This window comes from Rhinatrema bivittatum, unplaced genomic scaffold (genome assembly GCF_901001135.1).
Source record: "Rhinatrema bivittatum unplaced genomic scaffold, aRhiBiv1.1, whole genome shotgun sequence".
Taxonomy (NCBI): domain Eukaryota; kingdom Metazoa; phylum Chordata; class Amphibia; order Gymnophiona; family Rhinatrematidae; genus Rhinatrema; species Rhinatrema bivittatum.
In genome coordinates this window covers 247,131-268,659 of record NW_021820699.1, presented here as the reverse complement: position 1 = coordinate 268,659, position 21,529 = coordinate 247,131, and the positions used below count along the sequence as shown (strand labels likewise).

Genomic DNA, 21,529 nt, shown 5'->3' with positions numbered 1-21,529 from the left:
GAGACAATTGATGGACCACGAGCCCTCAGTGTCTGACCACTGACCCTGAGCAGACCTTTCTGCATAGACTGCTCCCCAACTGCAAAGACTGGCATTGGTAGATTATCAGCCAATTCGGGGGGGGGGGTGTCAAAATTCACCCCCCATTCGAGACTGTCGTGCAATAGCCACCACAACAGACTGCCCCGGGAATCCTGAAGTAGTGGCATTGGGAGATGAAACTGCTCTGACACTGGGCTCCACCGAGACAGGAGTGCCCGTTGCAAAAGGCGAAGGTGAGTGAACGCCATGGATCCCAGGACTTGAAGATGATGCCATACTGTGTGTGTGCACATCCGAAAGAGCAAGTGAATCTGGTCTTGCAATTTCGTTATTCGATCTGACAGAAACACCGCCCCCTGTATGGTATCGAATCAGGCTCCGAGATAAGTCAACACCTGGGTGGGTTCCAAATGGCTCTTCTGCACATTGATCACCCAGCCCAGGGACTGCAACATGATCACCACCATGCGCACCGATCTCTCGCACTACTCCCGCGATTTTGCGTGAATCAACCAGTCGTCCAAGTACGGGTGGACCAATATACCTTCCTTGCGAAGGAAGGCTGCCACTACCACCATTGTTTGTGAACGTTTGAGGAGCCATCGCGAGGCCAAAAGGAAGGGCTTGAAATTGGAAGTATTGTCCCAATACCTTGAAAGATAGAAATTTCTGGTGACTGGACCTGATAGGGATATGAAGATATGCTTCGGTGAGATCCAGGGACGCTAGAAATTCCCCTGTCCGAACCTCCGCCATCACAGTCCGCAATGTTTCCATCCGAAAACGAGGAATCCGGAGACAACGGTTCACTTTCTGTAGATCGAGATTGTGGTTCCAAAAAAGGAGGGCACATTTCGACCCAAAGTAAACCGAGTAACGGCCCCATCCTTGCTCCATCTCCAGGACCTGGACAATCGCCTTGAGGTCGAGAAGTTGTTGCAAGGTCCCCCAGACCACCTCGTGTTTGCTGCGTGAGGTCACTCTGGATTCCACATACACCTCTAGGACCGGCCAGGAGAATTCCAAGGCGTACCACTCTCTGATGACTTCTAAAACCCAGTCTGAGGTAATCCTTGCCCATCCATGTAAAAGTTGGATAATCTGCTTCCGACAGCTTCGACGACGGAATGGGTGCTCGTGGCTTCATTGGGAGGATTTGGTGCTCCCCTCTCCCAGGTTGGCGACCCCCGTGAAAGGACTGCTGGTGCCTCACAGCTGGCTTAGAAGCAGATGGTGTCGTGTATCTGCTAGACCTGTAGCGACGAGTGTCCCAGAAACAAAATTCTAGGAGGGAAGGCCTTCTTGGACGATTTCCTGTCTTCTGGCAACCTATTGCCCTTGGACTCCGCCAGAAATTTTACCAACTGATGCAGTTCCTCTCCAAATAAAAGCTTGCCCTTAAAGGGCAAGTTGCACAGCTGGGATTTAGAGGACAAATCCGCCGCCCAATTCCTCAGCCAGAGGAGCAGTCGCGCTGACACCATGGTGATCATACCTCTCGCCAAGGTCCTCACCAGATCATACAGGGCATCCTTCACATAGGTGATACTTGCTTCCAACCGAGCGGACTGTAATGCTCCTCCGCTGCTAGAGCCGGAACTGGCCGCCATCTCCTGGATCCAACACAGACATGCTCTCTGCATCAAACTGGTGCAGATCGCAGCTTGAAGACTCAGCGCCGCTACCTCAAACGCCCATTTCAACTGGATCTCCAGCTTCCGGTCCTGCATGTCTTTAAGGGCAGCTGCCCCAGCGACCGGGATAGTGGTCTTCTTAGTGACCGCTGAGACTGCAGCATCCACCTTAGGGATCTTCAAAAGGTCCAAGACATCCGATTGGGGATATAGTTTAGCCATTACTCTGCCTACCTTCAAGACTGGCATCAGGAGCTTCCCACTCCCAAGTTACCGGTTTGCGGACTTTCTTCGGAGCAGACGAGACCCAGACAGGGATATCCAATCCCCCAGATGCCCGGCTTCCACTGAGGGATGGCCCACGGAAGGTGCCTAACACCTCAGGAAGCAACCGTAAGTCAATAAAAAAATTCTTCTAAGTAAAAACTGAAAAATTCAAACTAGAAAACAGCAGCAGTGCATTTCTGCCATCTGCTGGAGTCAAAGAAATACTGAGGGACTGCAGGTGGCACTCTAGTATATATGGCAGTGCCCAAAGCTTTGTTCTCAGACTCCATCTGCTGATAGGGATGCACAACCCACTTCTCTGGACTGATCCTGGTACGTACTGGGAACAAGGCATTTTCTGTAGTATGTCCCTGCAGATCTGGAAGTGGAGCAGTGCTAAAGCATGGACAAGTGTATGAGACATGTTTTGCACACGACTCTGCATGCAAGATATCTGCATATTTTGCAAAGTGTGCGCATACTTTAGTGCGCCAATAAAAAGTTTGTTCCTTCTCCTGCGTACACTTACATAAGCGTGCATGACATGCGCTTATTTTAAAATTGGGTTTTTGCATTCTAAATGCATTACTCTGCACTTTTTAGCACACATTTTAACTGCTAGACCTTAGACCATTCCCTGAGCTTCACTAGCTGATTTCCATACTTTCCTAGCAGTCCACCCTGTTACAGACTTGAATATCAGCAGCAAAAAGTCAAACCTTTCCAGACAATCCTTATGTCATGTCACTCACAAAAATGTTGAAAGGAACTGGACCAAGCACAGATTCCTGTGGCACATCCCTAGTAACCCCCTACTCAGAGAACAGCACACTGAACTATTTCAATGTATTATCCTCTGATGCTTAGATCTTTTTCCTGGGTGGTAGCTCCTAATATTTGTTTACTTATTTAAAACATTTTTAACCTGCCTTATGTTCAGGGTGGGTACAATATAACATTCATAACTAATAAAAATGAATCAAATTACAAACAATTAAACATACTTCATATAATACAAAAGCTTAAAACATAATATCAATCTTTAAATGCTTGTTTAAATAGAAAAGTTCAGCGTTTTGTTTTTTTTAAAGAACCTAGGATCTTTCTGGTTTCTAATTTTGTTAGGCAATGAATTCCAAAAAGTCAGAACCTAACATCATGTAACTATAGCAAGGGTTATTTTTCCCTATATGCATTACCTTGCACTTGTCCATGTTAAATTTCATCTGCCATTTGGATGTCCAATCTTCCAGTCTTGCAAGGTCCTCCTGCAATTTATCACAATCTGCATAAGATTTAAGTACTCTGAATAATTTTGTATCTGCAAATTTGATCTCACTCATAATATCCCTTTCCAGATCATTTATAAATATATTGAAAAGCACCGGTCCAAGTACAGATCCCTGAGGTATTCCACGGTTTACCCTTTTCCACTGAGAATATTGACCATTTAATCTTACTCTGTTTCCTGTCTTTTAACCAGTTTGTAATCCACGAAAAGATATCGCCTCCTATCCCTTAACTTTAGTTTTATTAGAAGTCTCTCATGATGGATTTTGTCAAACACCTGAAAATCGAAATACACTACATCTACCGGTTCACCTTTATCCACATGTTTATTAACCCCTTCAAAAAAGTGAAGCAGATTTGTGAGGCAAGACTTCCCTTGGGTAAAGCCATGCCGACTCTGTTCCATTAAACAATGTCTTTCTATATGTTCTGATTCTGATCTTTAGAATAGTTTCCACTATTTTTCCCAGCACTGAAGTCAGGCTCACCAGTCTATAGTTTCATGATTCACCCCTGGAACCCTTTTTAAATATTGCTGTGTAGACGTAACAAAAGGGAACATTGAATGTATTCATCCAAACCACCAAAGCTTTTATTTAAGTGGTAGAACAGGGTAGACAAATTGCTGAAGTAGCTTAGTTCCGACACGTATGTGTTTCACAGATGTGCTACATCAGGAGGGACAAATTACTATTTAGAACTTTTTTATACCAACATTCATGTAAAAATACATATCACATCGGTTTACAGCGCTATCACTATTTTGTAATACCATTACATAGAACAGGGATTACGGGTAATAAATATGAACTGATTAATAAGTTAAGTTAAACTGATAACATGTAAACTGGTAGCCCAAAGATTATTTAAATAAAGTGTACTGGTAAAAAGGAACAGAGAGTGCCCCCATCTTCACTGATGAATACAGAGCTAATTCTATGGTAGGAGGGGGAGAAGGAGAGAGGATTACAGCAAGAGTGTTAACTTATCCATTAGCTCACCATCAGATAACAAGCAGGGCCTTAGCCCTTGCTATAATTCTAGTAATAGAAATGTTTTTTGCAAGGATGGGAGGAAGGAAAGAGGATTAAGATTATACTAGTGAGTAACAGCATATTTGAAGAATGAGAGCTCGTGCGTGTCCGGGCCAGTCATCAGGAGAGAGGCCCTAACTTAGGGGGATAGGATAGGCGTCCTGTCTTATCAGGGGTAAGGATAAGCGTCCTGTCAAGTCCCGTGTATGAGAGAGTTCATTCTTTAGGGAAATGCTTGCCTGAAGAGCCACGTTTTAAGCTTTTTTTGAAGGTTAACGGGCAGGGTTCCAGATGAAGATCAGGGGGGGGGGAGATCGTTCCATTGCGGTGGACCTGCTCTGGATAGGGCGCGCTTCCTTAATGAGGTTTTGGCTGGGGGGGCGTAGAGATTGCCTTTGTAGGCTGATCTTATAGGTCCTATAGGATGTGTGGAGTCGAAGAGGGATATTTAAGTCGAGGGGGAGGGGGTTTGATTGTGCAAAGATTTATGAATCATCCTGAGGACTTTGTGGAGAATTCTGAATTTAAATGGGGAGCCAATGAAGATTCGGAAGTATGGGGGGGTAATATGATCTCCTTTGCTGGTGTTGGTCCGCATCCTGGCAGCGGAGTTCTGCACCATAGAAAATAAAACACAAACGTATAAGAATTCTTTTGATTTTAAATGTAAAGCTCTGTACTCTCCAGGAACCACATACCTGCTTCTGTCAGAACGCTCATCTGTGATGTATGCAGGGTCTTGAACAAGTCTGTAGACAGCCATGCATTTCAGAAATGTGCCAAAACCCCAATGAGGGGTAGGATTGAGGGAACCAATTGGTGGACTGGAATGATACAATGTGACATGAAGAATAATGGTAATACCAAACATTGTGAAATATACAAATTTTACTAATATTGGAAAAGGGCAAACAAGTGTGAGATAGCATGCAAACTCTACAATACCTCAAATATGCCAATAAATGGCCGGCCATGAAGAGTTCAATAGGAAAATCCATCACTAGTCCCTTTCCAACAGAATGGTTGCCATATCCCCTCCTCTGGTATGTGGGAGAAGCTTAACAATAATAAAAAACACAAACAAAAACAAAACCGTAAATCATGAATAGCAAGCAGAGCTTCTAACCAATGTGAGACTAAGGGGGCCTCTTCTGTCCGACGCCTTAGGCAGCTGCTTCACATCATTTTGTTCTCTGCCTTAGATTTAATCTTAGGTGTTAATGCTAATTTCAATAAAAAAAAAATTTGTTGCAAGTAAAATAAAAATCAAGAATGTCTTAAGTGTATTCAAATTATGAACTTCATTGAATGCAGATAAACATAATCCTGTCCCAAAAACCTTCTGACATTTCCAAAATGCCCGACTATGACCCGACGCAGGGACACTGTTTTGGACTTGTTCGTCTTTCTTCAGGCTACGATCACCAAATGACATCTACAGACAAGACTATATTATTGATCAGCAAATTATAGATAAATGTAAAGTTACCTGAGAAAAACACTCCTCAGACATTTCCTGTTACATTCCCGGCACGTAACAGGAAATACCGGCCTAACCCTCCCTGATTTCCTTTTTTAATGAACCATATATCAATGAAGTGTCAGTATTGCTTAATACTCCATTATAATAAATGAACCGATCACCAGTCAAATGAGAGAATGACAATGTATCTCAATATTAAGCTCTCTGGAGTATGCAGAGTTGAGATGAAAAATCCAATAAATCTCCCTATGGTTTAAAAGTGTCACTACATTCGCTTCGCATGCAGGCTTTTGTGAAACCACTGAATTACCCTCCACTTTACGTCCTCCTATATACATTGCTGGATGTTTGCCAGTTTGAATAGTCTTTAGCCTCATATCTTCATGTATCCTCACTGTCAATCTGTACCTGTGATTGCCTGTTGGCACATGGAACGGCAGCCACACATCTAAAGTTTCCCCTAAGTGTCCTCCTTTCCAGGTTCCAGTACTGGCATTCATGATGTAATCACATATACTCTTTCCTCGTGTATAAGCTATTAATGGTGTCTCCTGAAAAAATGGAATATATCTGTAAAATTGGCCAATACTTGAAAATCAAAGAGTCGATTGCTGCAGACTTCGAATACTAAATGGTCATCTTAATGGGTAGTGGGATTATCCACTAACAACCATTTTCTCTTTCTGCATGCTTAGCTCATTTAAGGATGTTAATCAGATAACCTTGGTCAGCAGCCTTCAGAATAAAAATCTGGCCAGATTTAAAACTCATTCTTTAAGCAAGTTATATGGAGTCTCAAAAATTGACCCAGCAGTAAATTGCTTCTCAGCTTAAGGATGAAAGCTACTAAAGTGAAGCAAGGTATTCCTATCACTCAGTTTTCTAAAAATACTCATGTTATGCGCTGTTCCTTCCTATGTGATGGTAATGTCCAAGTAGGTCATCATGAAACTCAAATTTCTATCTTGGGAGTTTAGCCATTCGACAAAGTTCCACAAAATAGCTTCACCTGATCGCCATAAGAAAAAAAAAAATGTCATCTATGTACCGAGCCCATAGATGTAGGTGTTCAAATACTGGCGCTGTATTTATAACATGCTCTTCAAATCTGGTCATTATAGGAGGTTGGCCAGATCAGGGATCATGTCTGTGCCATGTACTTGTTTCTAAAAAAAAAAAAAAAAAAGTCCCAAACTAAACATTTTCATGTAATGCTATTTCTATCATTGTACTTATAAAATTTCATTGGAATGCTATGCGGTCCTCAAGGGTATCATGAATCACTTGCAATGCCTCATATTGTGGAATTCTAGTGTAGAGTGATCCGATATCCAATGTTACCAGATACATGCTTTGTACTCCCATAATAGATTCCAATATCCTAAGCATGTGCTTGCTTTGTATCCCTAAGATAACTACGAATGGGTTCATAGACTTCAAAAAAATGATCCACATAAATTGACAATGGTTCCAATAAAAATCCAATAGGTGCAACTACCGGTGCTCCAGGTGGCTTATCCATACTGTTATGAATTTTAGGGACCATATATATTGTTGGAATTCTTGGATATTCAGCCACTAAAATATTGGCTTCCTTCTGAGTAAGAAACCCTATAGCACAACCTCTATCAACGTCCCGTGCAATACGTATTTATTTAAAAGGGTTTATAGCGGAAAATTAGTTCTTACCTGTTAATTTTCGTTCCTGTAGTACCACGGATCAGTCCAGACCGTGGGTTGAGCCTCCTGTCCAGCAGGTGGAGACAGACCAAAACTGAAAGGGTGTCCTACATCAGGACAGAGCCTATCCTGTAACCCTTCAGTATAACCATTGTCAAAGCAGAAAACAACAAAACCAGAATAGGATCAAGCAAGTAACCATAAAGCTCAATGGAGCAACTGTAGAACAATGTAAGAAACACGGTATGACTTACAGCTCCTGCATATACTTGGTAATCAAAAACAACCAAGGCTTCCGGTGTAATCGCTCAGTGTTCTTGCAAAGAATGAAGTATCAAGGTCTGCGAATCTGCAACAACAAGCTTTGAGAGGACAGAAAAGAAAGACAAACAGGGAAGGGCTTCTGGACTGATCCGTGGTACTACAGGAACGAAAATTAACAGGTAAGAACTAATTTTCCTTTCCCTGTACGTACCCAGATCAGTCCAGACGATGGGATGTACCAGAGCTTCCCTATCCCGGGTGGGACAGAGACAGTCCCGCTTGAAGCACTTCCCGCCCAAAAGAACCAAAAACCGGTGCTTGCACATCCAGAAGGTAGTGTCGAGCAAAAGTATGAAGGGACATCCATGTGACTGCCCTGCAAATCTCTTGCGGAGAGACCGATTGGCTCTCCGCCCAGGAAGTAGCTTGAGAACGCAGCGAATGAGCCTTTAGGCCCTCCGGAACTGCCCAACCATGGCAAAGATAGGCCGAGGAAATGGCCTCCAACCACCGTGCAATAGTGGTCTTAAAAGCTGGTTTGCCCCGATTGGGACCACTCCAGAGGACAAAAAGGTGGTCAGACCCAAAAGTCATTGGTGACCTGGAGATACCGGAGTAGAATTCGCTTGACATCCAGTTTACGAAGTTCGCCTCCAGCGGTACCTGCAATCTCCTCTGGGGAGAACGCTGGAAACTCCACCGACTGATTGACATGGAAGGTGGAGACAACCTTCGGCAAGAAGGAAGGCACAGTCTTGAGGGAAACACTTGATTCGGAGAAACGCAAAAAAGGTTCCCGACAGGACAATCCTTGGATCTCTGAAACCAGCCGAGCGGAGGAGATAGAAACAAGAAAAAAAAAAACTGTCTTGAGCGTGAGGTCCTTTACCGTAGCCCGACGGAGAGGTTCGAACGGGGCAGCACAGAGGACCCGGAGGACCAGATTAAGACTCCATGTCGGGAAAGTAATGCGAGCGGGCGGAGGTGTTTGACTCCCTTCAGGAACCGAACCACGTATGGGTGGTCAGCTAGGGGATGACCCTCGACCCATCCAAGGAAAGAGCCGAGCGCGGAAACTTGCATGCGCAGGGAACTGAAGGAAAGGCCCTTTGAGACCCTTCTGTAGAAAAGAAAGAACCAACGAGAGCGGGGCGGAGCATGCTGAGACACCCGATTCTTCACAAACAAACAAACAGTCTCAAAGACCTTCCAAACACGCATGTAAGCTAGAGAAGTCTACTGCTTCCAGGCTCGCAGAAAAGTGGAGATAACCTCCTCCTTGTAGCCTTTACACCTCAGGTGTCGCCGTTCAAAAGCCAGGCCGCTAGACAAAAACGATCAGCCTGGTCGAAAAATACAGGCCCCTGCCGAAGTAGACAAGGAAGATGGCCTAGCCGGAGGGGTCCGTCCGTCGCCAAGTTGACGAGATCCGCAAACCATGGTCTGCGAGGCCATTCGGGAGCTACCAGAACCACAGGCCCTCAGTGTAGTTCTATTCTCCTGAGAACTTTTCCCACCAGAGGCCAAGGGGGGGGGGGGGGGTGGCAGCGGGAACACATACAGAAGGACGTCCGTGGGCCAAGGGAGAGCCAGAACATCCATGCCCTCCGAGCCATGCTCCGTCCAGCGGCTGAAGAACCGATTGGCCTTGGCATTGCGCAAGGTCGCCATGAGGTCCAGGTAAGGGGACCCCACCTGTTGACAATCAGATCCATGGCTTCTTACGAGAGTTCCCACTCTCCCGGATAGAGCGATTGACGACTAAGAAAATCGGCCTGAACGTTCTCCTTGCCCGCGATGTTTGAGGCCGCCAGGCAATTCAGATGCCGTTCCTCCCAGACGAAGAGATGGCTGGCTTCTAAGGCCACCAGGCGACAGCGAGTGCCCCCCTGACGGGGGATGTAAGCCACGGTGGTGGAGTTGTCAGAAAGAACCCTCACCACTTTGCCGCGTATCAGGGGCAGAAACTCCTGCAGAGCCAGATGCACTGCCCGGGCCTCCGATTAATGTGCCAGCGAGTCTGAACCGGCGCTCAGATCCCCTGAGTGAACTGGGACAGGCAGACCGCACCCCAGCCAGAGAGACTAGTGTCCGTTGTTACTATCATCCACTGTGGAGACTGGAGGGGCATTCCCCGGAGAAGATGAGGAAGCGAAAGCCACCACTGCAAGGCGGCGATGGTAGAGCCCAAAAGAGGGAGGACTATGTGAAACTGTTCTGATACCGGCTGCCAATGGGATAGCAAAGCTTTCTGTAACAGTCGCATGAGAGCAAAAGCCCAGGGAACTAGGTCGATGGTGGAAGCCATGGAACCTAAGACCTGCAGGTAGTCCCAGGCCTTTGGAAGAGGTAGTGAGAGCAGATTCCGAACCTGGTCCATCAACTTGACGGCCCGCACACGAGGCAAGAATACCTTGCCTACTCGAGTGTTGAAGTGGGCTCCCAGGAACTCTAACACCTGGGAGGGCTGAAGCTTGCTCTTGGAAAATTTCACTATCCAACCGAGAGACGAAAGGAGAGTTAATACCAGATCCACCGCCTGTCTGCAAAGAGCCTCCAACTTGGCCCTTACAAGCCAGTCGTCCAGATAGGGGTGGACAGACTCCTTCCTGGTGAAGGGTCGCCGCCACCACCACCATGACCTTGGTGAAGGTGCATGGTGCGGTCGCGAGGCCGAAAGGCAGCATCCGAAACTGGAAATCCCTATTTGAGGATGTGGAAGCAAAGATACTTCTGGTAATTGCGGTGAATCGGAATATGGAAGTACGCCTCTGTCAAATCGAACGAGGTGAGGAACTCTCCAGGGTGAACTGCCGCGATGACCGCTCGCAAGGCTTCCATGTGAAAATGTGGGATCTTAAGGGCCCGGTTGACCCTGTTGAGGTCTAAGATTGGCCGAAAAGCCCGTCCTTCTTGGGAACCATGAAGTAAATAGAATACTGGCCTGTGCCAAGCTCTGGCAAGGGTTTGCTCTACCACTTCCTGCTTGAGACAACCGCATGGGGAGAATACGAAGAGATCCAGTAGTTCACGAACAAATTCGAAAGCGTAACAGTCTCGGACAATGTTGAGGACCCACTGCTCCAACGTAATTTTGACCCATTCCTCGAAGAACAGGGAGAGGTGACCGCCCAGAAAAGGGACTGAGGAATGGGTCGACTGAACTTCGTTGTGTGGCAGGCTTTGGGGTGGGGCGCTGAGACTGGCCCTCGCGAAAGGAGCAACGCCCACGAAAGGGCTGCGACCAAGACAGAGACAGAGAAGAAAAGCCCCTGGAGGAGTCACCTTGTCCATGGGGTGTATACCGACTCTGTCCCTGGAAGAGAGGACAGGAGGGTGGAAAGGAGTGAAATTGTTTCGGACTGTCCTCCGGAAGCTTATGAACCTTATTTTCCCCCCCAAGGAGTCAATAAGCTTCTCAAGGTCCTCCCCAAAAAGCAACTTACCTTTGAAAGGCAACGTGCCTAGCCGTGCCTTGGAGGATAGGTCGGCCAACCAATTGCACAGCCAGAGAGCCATTTAGCGGATACCGCCAAGACCATCGCCTTCGCCTGGACGCGGAGTAGGTCGTAAAGCACATCAGCCCCATAAACGATGACTGCTTCCAGACGTTCAGCCTGCTCAGCCTCTGCAGACGGGAGGGTCCTGGGTGCTGAGTAATTGTTGAACCCACCTGAGACCTGCCCGCTGCATGAGACTGCTGCAGATAGTCGCTCGGACCCCCAGAGCCAGGAATTCAAATATACGTTTCAGATGGGCCTCGAGCTTACGGTCCTGTCTGTCCTTCAGAGCCGATCCCACCACAGGGATAGTGGTGTGCTTGGTGACCGCAGAGACCGAGGAGTCCACGGTGGGGATCTTCCTCATGTCTAAGCATTCCTCCGGGAGGGGGTAGAGCTTATCCATAGCCCGCCCCACCCGGAGTCCCGCTTCGGGAGCCTCCCATTCACGCAAGAGCAGCAACTTGTGCATGGGATGAAAGGGAAAAGCGCTTGCCGGAGCTCTGAGTCCCGCCAGGACCGGGTACATATTCTTGGGCAAGGAGGCCGTAAGGGTATCTGCAGGGGGCCCCTCCAGCCCCAATTCCTGGAGGACAAAGGGGATGAGGGGCTCCAACTCCTCCCGCTGAAACATGCGGACAACCCTAGGATCGTCCCCCTCCCGGTGTGGGAGGGCACTTGCTAAATCTGAAGTGGGATCGGGATCCGGGCCACCCCCGGAACCACCCGCACAGACCCCGGAGGTTCTGCAGCAGGGCAAACAGGTAACAGCGTGGGGCGCAGAATCGCAAAATTCTGGCTCCCCAGCCCCAGGCAGCTCTAAATCAGGAGCTACAGATAATCCCAAAATGGCCACCATTCACAGACTATGTCGACCCGGGAACGGCCTGGCCATGCACTGGGGGTTCTGTCCCTGGGCTAAATTTGCCTGCCCTGCCGAGGAGGGGCCTTCCTCACCCGGCAGGCAGGCCGAGCAGAGCCCCTCGCGCTCTATGCACAAGGGCTCCCCTCACGCTAGGCAGGCTGCTGGCCGCGGCATCCGCAAAGAGGAGCCGCGCTCTGAAGAAAAAAAAAAAAGTTAAAAACAGAAATGACTGGCAGCCCTGCTGGCAGGAGCAGAGGCAGGGGAGTGAAGCCTGCACGCGCTCCTGTCTGGCTGCCGGTTCGAATCCCAGGTAAAAAGAAATTAAGTCTTATTTTATTATTTTTTTAAAAGTCAAACCGAGCACAACAATGGAGCACTAAGCTCCCTAGGCAGCCGGGGGGTGGGGGGGATGAACGACTGGACCAGCAGCCTCGGTCCCCACACCTGGAAGCAGTCACAGACTCAGGCTGTGCTCAGCACAAGGGGCGAAGCCCCCCTGAGTCCGGCAAGAGCCAGGAGACAGGACCATCTCCTGCACAGACTCAACTTTTTTTTAAGAAAAAAATCTGACCAAAAGTCCCTAAGGAATAAGTACTTGCTTGATCCAAGAAGAAAAAAAAAGAAGGCTGACTAGCCTAGATCAGGAGACCGCAGGGTGAGCCGATCCATCTGCTGGAGACAGACAAATACTGAAGGGCTGCAGGGTAGGCTCTGTCCTGATACAGGACACCCTCACAGTTTTGGTCTGTCTCCACCTGCTGGAAAGGAGGCTCAACCCACGTCTGGACTGATCCGGGTACATACAGGGAAACCACTTTTACAACTAGTTTGGTCGATCAAAACACAGTTCTTGTAGCATAGGGGTGGGGATCACCATCTCATATTTAATAATTCAACCAACCAATTGCAAGTGTACCTCCTCCAAATACTGGACTCTGTTTGGTACCACAGTGGCTCCCCTTTGTCTGCCGGCTTGATCACTAGCTTAGCACCGAGGACAGGGAACGCAACACAACACCAAAAATTCTGCTTTAGTGAGGTTGTAACATGGTTCGATCGCTTGTTCTAGAGCCAATAAATCATTTAAAAATCAGATTCAGACCCCTTCATGTGGGGTCAACTACTTCTGGAGGCATCCGACTCAAATTTTGGACTTAAACACTGAAGTTTCAGGGGCTATTGGGCATTGTGAGAAGAACAAGGAAAGGCGATCAACTCTGAAGGTAACAAAGAGGATAGATCCAAGAGTCCTTAAAATGCTTCATTGTAATGCAGATAAGTTTCTCAGTAATTGCTCAAGTCTGGCCAGGTTTCGCTCCCTTACAGGGAGCTGCTTCAGGGGCTACAAAATGTGAACAATCCATTGAGATAACATAAGATATAACAAACATATGTTATAACATAATAACACCCACAAAAATAATAAATAAAGCAAAAAAAAAAATAATTCAGATACAGACATCAGCAGCACATAATCTATGTAAAGATTAGAAAATACATACTTGGTGGAGAGTTTGGCACATGTAACCAATATTTAAAACTTTTTATATATCGTTATAACAAATGAATTTGAACAAAACTGTTTACAATTATTTGTAAAAAAATATCTAAATTAGAATGTGTATTTTTAAATGAATACTTTTTACCTGTATACGTAATATATATTGAGTGCCTATTGGTGTTCTTGTTCAGAATTGGAAACCTATCGAGATAATACATTCAAAGTTAAATCAGTTAAAATTTGAGAATATTTTTACATATATTGCAAAATGACCTGAAAAAATATTGAATTTACTACATACAATGTGAAATCATACGTGTCACAGTGGGTGATCCTTGAATAGTGAAGTGTGTAACCTAAAAAGTAAACAAAATATTAAATTATGAGTTATACCACTATTTATTGAGAAGTGACAATATTTATTGAGGAGTCCCAGTCTTAAGAGGAACTTTTTTGCTTTTACATACTAAACATACTAAACCTTTCTTTCCTTCTCTTTTAAAGTTAACTCTATTCCTCACTAAACTCTGCTTCTCTTCTTCGACATCCCGTTCCTTTTGAATTTCCCTTGTTAGATGTAACTATTATTTTCCTCCTACTGATGTTAATTGTTACCCCTGTTATTATGTAAACCGATGTGATATCCATTTGAACGTCGGTATATAAAAGTTTTAAATAAATAAACAAACAAACACGCTTAGTTACATTTATTCTAATAGGCTCCTTACGGCTATGTAATGGGATGCTTAATGTCAAGATAACAAACCAAACTCCTAAACCATCATAAAGTGTGGCTTCAATTATGAATGCATCCATTTGAAAAATGTCAGAACCCCAGCGTTGCAATATTAATTACATTTCACCACAACCAGTTTTGAAGGGTGAAGGTGGTGGTTTCATATAATGAAAGCAATAACCATCCAGGCTATGCCGCTCTTAATTTTAACCAACACACCAACCCTCCTCCTATTTTTTTTATATTGTGTGCCAAGTGCTTAGAAATGTAAACATTTATTAGTGTCCTTTAAATAAACATTTTTTAGTGCTTATAGAGAGCCAAACACAGCTTCCTTTGTTACAAACGATCGCCACCGCTGATACTTACTTAGCTGTTGGATCGTGGCCTCTCTTTAAAATCAGTTCATTCGTTTGTTCACTCGACTTGTACAAGTTTCGAATGCAGTTCCTTTTCAAGGGTTGTCCTATCATTGCCAAGACGTTTCCCTTAGATGCTGGAGTAAGATTCACTCGGGAATCATGTGGGTGCTCACTCGCCAGCACCCTAATGGCGATCTCACGCCCAGTTCTGCATCACTGAGTTTTAAACGCAGCCAAGTTTCCAGGAAGAACCAATCAGAATCCCTCATGCTAGGGACATCCAATCAACTCGCTCATTTAACCCAGCAGGTTGTTCTGTTCTTAACTTGTGTATCCAAAATTGCTCAGGAACGTTCAACCTCGCTGTCAAATCACCCGATGCCGTTCTCATATTTTCTATCACCGTCCCATCTCAACTGCTCAAATGTGCCACGATGGGAGCAGAAGGATGAGAGGTGTTTAACCGGGATCCATGTTCCACGATTCTCAACTTCACCGTTCTACTCTGGAGGCCCACGTCCACTTCTCGGACATGGACAAGATATCACACAAATCACTGCAGACGTTAAACAATTAAGTGTTCTTTTTCCTATGAACCATACGTCCTGTGACTGGATGTGTCCCAAGTCGTCCCTTCAAATCGTGTCCTCACAAACAGAGCAGCGGCCACACTGACTGTGAGCTCCCTCACAGAGGGGAGAAGAATGTAGCAAGCAATCTCCGATACTGCGCCCCCTGCTGGTGGCTATGAAAGGAGCCTCACCGAACACGCCAGGTAAAGTCAATGCAGGCCACACTGACTGTGAGCTCCCTCACAGAGGGGAGAAGAATGTAGCAAGCAATCTCCGATACTGCGCCCCCTGCTGGTGGCTATGAAAGGAGCCTCACCGAACGCGCCAGGTAAAGTCAATGCAGGCCACACTGACTGTGAGCTCCCTCACAAAGGGGAGAAGAATGTAGCAAGCAATCTCCGATACTGCGCCCCCTGCTGGTGGCTATGAAAGGAGCCTCACCGAACGCGCCAGGTAAAGTCAATGCAGGCCACACTGACTGTGAGCTCCCTCACAGAGGGGAGAAGAATGTAGCAAGCAATCTCCGATACTGCGCCCCCTGCTGGTGGCTATGAAAGGAGCCTCACCGTACGCGCCAGGTAAAGTCAATGCAGGCCACACTGACTGTGAGCTCCCTCACAGAGGGGAGAAGAATGTAGCAAGCAATCTCCGATACTGCGCCCCCTGCTGGTGGCTATGAAAGGAGCCTCACCGAACGCGCCAGGTAAAGTCAATGCAGGCCACACTGACTGTGAGCTCCCTCACAGAGGGGAGAAGAATGTAGCAAGCAATCTCCGATACTGCGCCCTCTGCTGGTGGCTATGAAAGGAGCCTCGCGGAACGCACCAGGTAAAGTCAATACATGGCCAATGTTTTGGCCATGTATTGACGACGACCCATCCAGTAAATGTACTGCAGGAGGGTGGGAGCAAGGGGATTACAGACTGAAAGTTAGACTGGGGGGGGGGGGGGGGGGACAGAAGCAAATCAAAGACACAAAGCAGAGGAAAAAAAATAAAGGGAAAGCAAAAACTTTAACTCCAGGAAATCAGCCCAAGGCAAACTGGGCAGGAAGAACACAGGAAATTAGAAAACACAGGGAATTAGAAAACACAGGGAATTAGAAAACACAGGGTGGGGGGAGGAAGTATCAAAATTAGTGGATGGGGGAGAAGGAGGGAAGCTCCCTTGTTCCACCTTTACCTCCTGGGCTTTGTCAGCTCGCTCACCTGCAGGGCCTGCAGCCTCTGCTTTTGCAGCAGAGGGGCAGGGAGAGGGAGCAGCACCTGGAAAGAGAAAAGAGGGAGGGGAGGGGGAGTGCTGCAGCCCTTGTGTGTGTGTATGGGGGTGGGAAGGGAGGGGGGGCCTATTTAAGACTGGGGAGGGAGGTGGGAGTGGCCAAAGGCCACCCCGCCCCTTAAAGAAATGGGAGAAAAGATAAACAATAAGGGAAAAACCCATCCCTCCAGCGCCCCCTAGAGAGGGAGCCAGAGACTAAGAGCAGAAAAAGCATAAGGGGAGGGAAGGGAAGTCTTACGGAAAAGGCCACGAGATGGCAGTGGTGGCCCAACAAGACCCCCCTCTAACCTCCTGTGAGCCACATTGCAGCATCGCACAGGCCACAGTACCAAGTGCCTGCTCCCCTCGCTCTCCCCCAGCGACCCGGCCCTCGGTGACGGGGAGGGAAGGCGCGTGCTCCGAGCCAGCTCACACGCCGACCGCACAGCAGGGGCCATCCCACCTGCAGGGAAAGGAGCAGGGGGGGAGCAGACAACCTCGGGGTAGGGGGCAGGGAAGGGGGGCCGCAGACCAAGGGAAGGGAAGGGGACCCCCTCACCCCCGTCGCTGTGTTCCTTAGCGAGGGGTGAGGGGAGGGAGGGCGCGTGCTCCGAGCCAGCTCACACGCCGAACGCACAGCAGGGTCCATCCCACCTGCAGGGAAAGGAGGGGGGGGGGGGAGCAGACAACCTCGGGGATAGGGGGCAGGGAAGGGGGGCCGCAGACCAAGGGAAGGGGACCCCCTCACCCCCGTCGCTGTGTTCCTTAGCGAGGGGTGAGGGGAGGGACACCCAAAACGGGCACAAAAAATAAGAGAACCACAACACAAAACTCAAATCAAAGGGATTCACTCAAAAAGGGGAGGGAGGGGAGCAGAGCACTCCGTCCAGTGCCCCCCCGGCGGATAAACTCCTCCGTCCGGTGGACGGCGCGCAGAAGTGCTCTGCCTGGAGCCGGGCGCGCACCGTCGCGCGGAAGAGGACCTCGCACTCGAGCCAACACCTCCTGTCGCGACCGCCAGACTGAGGATCTGGCGGCGGACAGGAGATAACTGACCAGGTCGTCCCTCCGGCGCAGGGGTCTCCTCCGGGGCGCCCGCCCGTAAATGAGGAGGTGCGGGGAGAAATTCAACCAAAACAAACCCTTCAGAAAGGATAGGAAGGGGGTAAAGCCTGGGCACCGACGCCCCAGGTGGAAAACATCCTCCTCCTGCCCGCAGCCGAACGGGACAGGAGGGGTCCTCCCGGAAAACCCACGCACTGAACCGGCCGGAGGTCACGGCCCCCCTGCGCCAACCTCCAGGAGCGGTCACCCTCGTAGCCGGGGGATCATCCCAGCATAGAACGATCCCCAGCGGGGGCCACTCCCGTTCCCCGCCCCTCGGCCCCAACACCTCCCGACCTCGGAGTGAGGGCGAGGCGCTGCATGAGCAGCCGGGCCAGGACCCTCCGGGACACGGTCCGGACGTCCACTTCGGGCAGTTCCCGCAGTCGGCTAAGACTGTGGGCGCAAGGAGGAACGTCAGCTCCGCGAGGGGGCCCCGGACTCGTCGGCAAACCTGGGCCCTATGATCAGCGCCGGGGGGGGGGGGCGCGGTCGGGCAGGGTCCCCGGGCTGCCACGGGCCCCCCCCCTCCCCCCTCGCTCACAGCTCGTGCTAGAAGCCGGAGAGCATCGGGGCTCCTTCCGCAGGAGGTGCTCGACGACGCGGGGCCGGGGCCTCTAGCAGGTCCCCGACCCTGGTCACCCGGGCACCCACCAGGAAGCCGTCGCAGGCCGGTGTCTTTCTCCGGCCCCACCAAACCGAGAGCGCGGTTATGCAGGAGGGGAGAAGGGCCTGGGGGGGGGGGTCGGGCCCGTCAGGTCACGGAGCACCCCAGACGGGGAGAGCAGCAGCGGCGGCGGCTGAGGGGGGTGCGGAGGTGGTGGCAGCGGTGGAGCCTCGCTGGTGCGGGGGTGGGGCAGACGCGGGCGCCGTGGTCCCACCCCGGGTGGATGCCCTTGGGGGGAAACGTATCCGCGCCTGCCGGCGGGAGGAGGACACCTGCCACAGCTCCCGCTCCCGGGGGGCCTGCGGGAATCGCTGTAATCGGAGAGGGGAAGCTCCCCCGGGCCACCGAAACGGAGCTCGAGGAGGGCGACCGGGATGTGGGGGGGGGGCGGGACGTTCGAGAAGACGACCCGCCCCCTTTGCCCCATGATGGGCTCCACCGCGTGCAACACCCCCTCTACGACCGGGCCCTCCACCACGGCCTCGCGCACCGAGGCGAGGGACCCGACGAATAGCACGGGCCTTCCCGTGCATCCTCCCCACTGCCCCCACGACCTCCGTGGGCCTGAGCAGCTTGGCCAGGGCGGCTGAAAAACAGAGGGGGGGGGGGGGGGGTGGCCAGCAGGTGGCAGCGCAGGCCGTGCCGCAGGGTGTGAGGCCGCAGGAGCCCCCGCCCCCGAGGAACAGGGGTCCAACGACGGGACGGGCCCCTCGCTCCCCGAGCGGCGGCGGTGGCACAACCTGTGCTGCCGCGGGACGGGGGGGGGGGGGGGGGGGGGGGGGGGGGTGGCGGGTGGAGGCGTCGCGGGGCCCCCAGAGGTTGTCATGACGATGGCCGTGGCGGAGGAGCCGCCGGTGGAAACAGCCGTAGGACGGGGGGGGGGGGGGGGGGGTGCCACAGGAGGGGAGGCGGACGCGGCGTGCGCGGCTGCAGCTCTGGTCCCACGCGAGGTGGTGCTCTCCTCCCTCTGCGGCAGAGGAGGGAGAGCTCCGCAGCGAGGAGGGATCGTCCTGCGCCCAGGGAGGGAAGGCCAAGATGACCCCACTCTCCCCGATGAGAGCCCCTATAGGGGGGGGGAAGTTAAAGGGGAAAGGGAGAAGACGGGGCCACCGGAAGAAGGGAGGGGGCGAGGCGCTTGGACTTCCTCGCCCTCTTCCCCGGGGAGTTTCGCGACGGTGGCCTTCGCCACGGAGGAACGAGTGGGTGGGGCCGAGATCCCTGAAAAGGGGTTGGGCGGGGGTGGGGCGGCCTGGAAGGTGATAAAATCAGGGGCACGCGCGCCACCTCCCCTTTGAAAAGAGAGGGGGCGGGGGCAGGGTCCCTCACCACGGCGGCGCCATTGCCGAGAAACAAAAAGGGGAGCAAGAGAAGAAAGAACCCAAGAAATACAGAGGGGGAGGGTGTAAGAACCAGACTATCCCTGGGGGAGGGACAAAGAAAGAGCTCAGCTCAGGGAGGAAACCTGCAGTCCCGGGGGGGGGGGGGGGGGGCAGAGAAAACAGGCCCGGACAGGGGCAGCTCTGGGTAGAGGTCAAAGGTCCCGGGCTAGAACAAGGAGGGGAGGGGGGTGCAAGCTCCCCCCAAGGACTTTAAATGCGCAGTCCCGGGGGGGGGGGGGGGGGTAGTCTGTCCCAGGGACGTAAATGAGAGCAGAGGTCCCAAGGACTTTACACCGCAGTCCTGGGGGTTTCCCAAGGAACCGAGAAGGAGGAGGAAGAAATGAAAACCTCGGGCAGAACAAACTCCGAGGAAGGGGGAAAAACCAAGAAAGGCAAAGGAAAGTGAAAGAACAAAGGAAGGGGGGAGAGAGAGAGGGGGAGGGGGACAGCGACAGCCGGGGCTAATGAGCCCTTAGCAAGGCAGCAGGGGACGGGGGAAGGGCAAAAACCCAACAATCACAGGGCTGGGGGAGGGGGAGGGGGACAGAGAATGATAAACAAACCACGGGGAGTGCAGGGAAGAGAAAGGAAGGGAAGAGTCTGCGAGGGGGAGGGGAGCAGGGACAGCCGGGGCTAATGAGCCCTTAGGAAGGCAGCGGGGGACCGGGGAGGGCAAAAACCCAACAATCACAGGGCTAAGGGAGGGGGGACAGAAAATTATAAACAAACCACGGGGAGTGCAGGGAAGAGAAAGGAAGGCAGGGAAGGGGGAGGGGAAGGGGAGCAGAGACAGCCGGAGTTAATGAGTCATTAGGAAGGTCCTGGGCGGGGGAAGGGCAAAAAGCAACACACACAGGACCGGCAAAGGGTGAGGGAGGGACACAAAATGACAAACAAGGGGGAGCACAGAGAAGAAAAACAAAAGAAGGGGGATGTAAGAGAGGAGGGGGAGAGAGGTCCCCTAACCCGCTCCCCTCCTTACCTCCTGGGGGCAGTGGGGCAGGTAGGGGAGGACCTCCCGGAGGACAGAGAGCAGCACCTCCTAGGGAGAGAGAAGAAAACAACAAAAGGGAAGGGGGGGTGAGTGCAGAGAAAAAAAAAGCCAGGATGTAACCGTCTCTTTTTAGTCAGTAAGGAGGTCCAGACAACTGATCCGTAAAGATAGACTTTTATTGCCAGCAAGATGCAGCTAAGACAAAGGCTCAGTACAACTGCATGCCCCTCCCCTCCAGGAGCAGACTCTTATGCACTTTACAGTTCTTATCTTTTACACATGCGTTCTAAGCATTGCTGAGCAAGCATATTCCGGCTGAAGGGGCTACTGACCCCCTCCCTAGACACCCTGGAACTTTCGTGAAACTTCTCCCATGTTCTGCAGGAGAGGCTGCTGGGACTTGCAGTTCTGGAAAGGAATTCGCGAGTCTGCAGTAATACAGCCCATCACATAATACATCCATTGTTCTATTCTAGGTTACAGCAGTGAAAGCTTATCAGAGAATAAGAACAGCGAAGCCAAAAAAATGGAAATGTGCAATGTGCTGACAGGGAGTTTCTCAATGTCCTAATTACAGCTGTATTGCAGACTGTAAGTAAACCCGTCATGAAGCAGGGAATTCTGGTACATGAAGTCCTTTGTCAGGTTGAAGCGTTCAGACCCCTTCATTCCCCCCTTTGATACTTATCATTCTCTATGAAAAGTATCACACCATCACAACGCAACTGTGGAGCTGAAAGAAACAGAAACAAGAAAAATTAGCAATTTGAGTTCTCAGGGGGCCCTAATTTCCCAAACAGTCCGATGGTTTCTTCACGGGTTTGAGACGGATGGGCCCTATTGGCTCCACCCCCCTTTGTAACCCGAACTTGTCATGTATGGGAAGATGGCCCAGGAT

General features: G+C 50.4%; 1 long non-coding RNA gene across 1 annotated transcript; it reads right to left on the bottom strand.

Annotated features, from left to right (window-relative positions):
* Nucleotides 1-4,974: 4,974 nt before the first annotated feature.
* On the bottom strand, nucleotides 4,975-16,054 carry LOC115081968. The gene is made up of 5 exons (XR_003854048.1): nucleotides 14,666-16,054; nucleotides 13,862-13,916; nucleotides 13,706-13,761; nucleotides 5,213-5,324; nucleotides 4,975-5,091 (listed from the first exon to the last, which is right to left on the bottom strand). It is a non-coding gene; the product is annotated as an uncharacterized LOC115081968 (long non-coding RNA).
* Nucleotides 16,055-21,529: the final 5,475 nt, after the last annotated feature.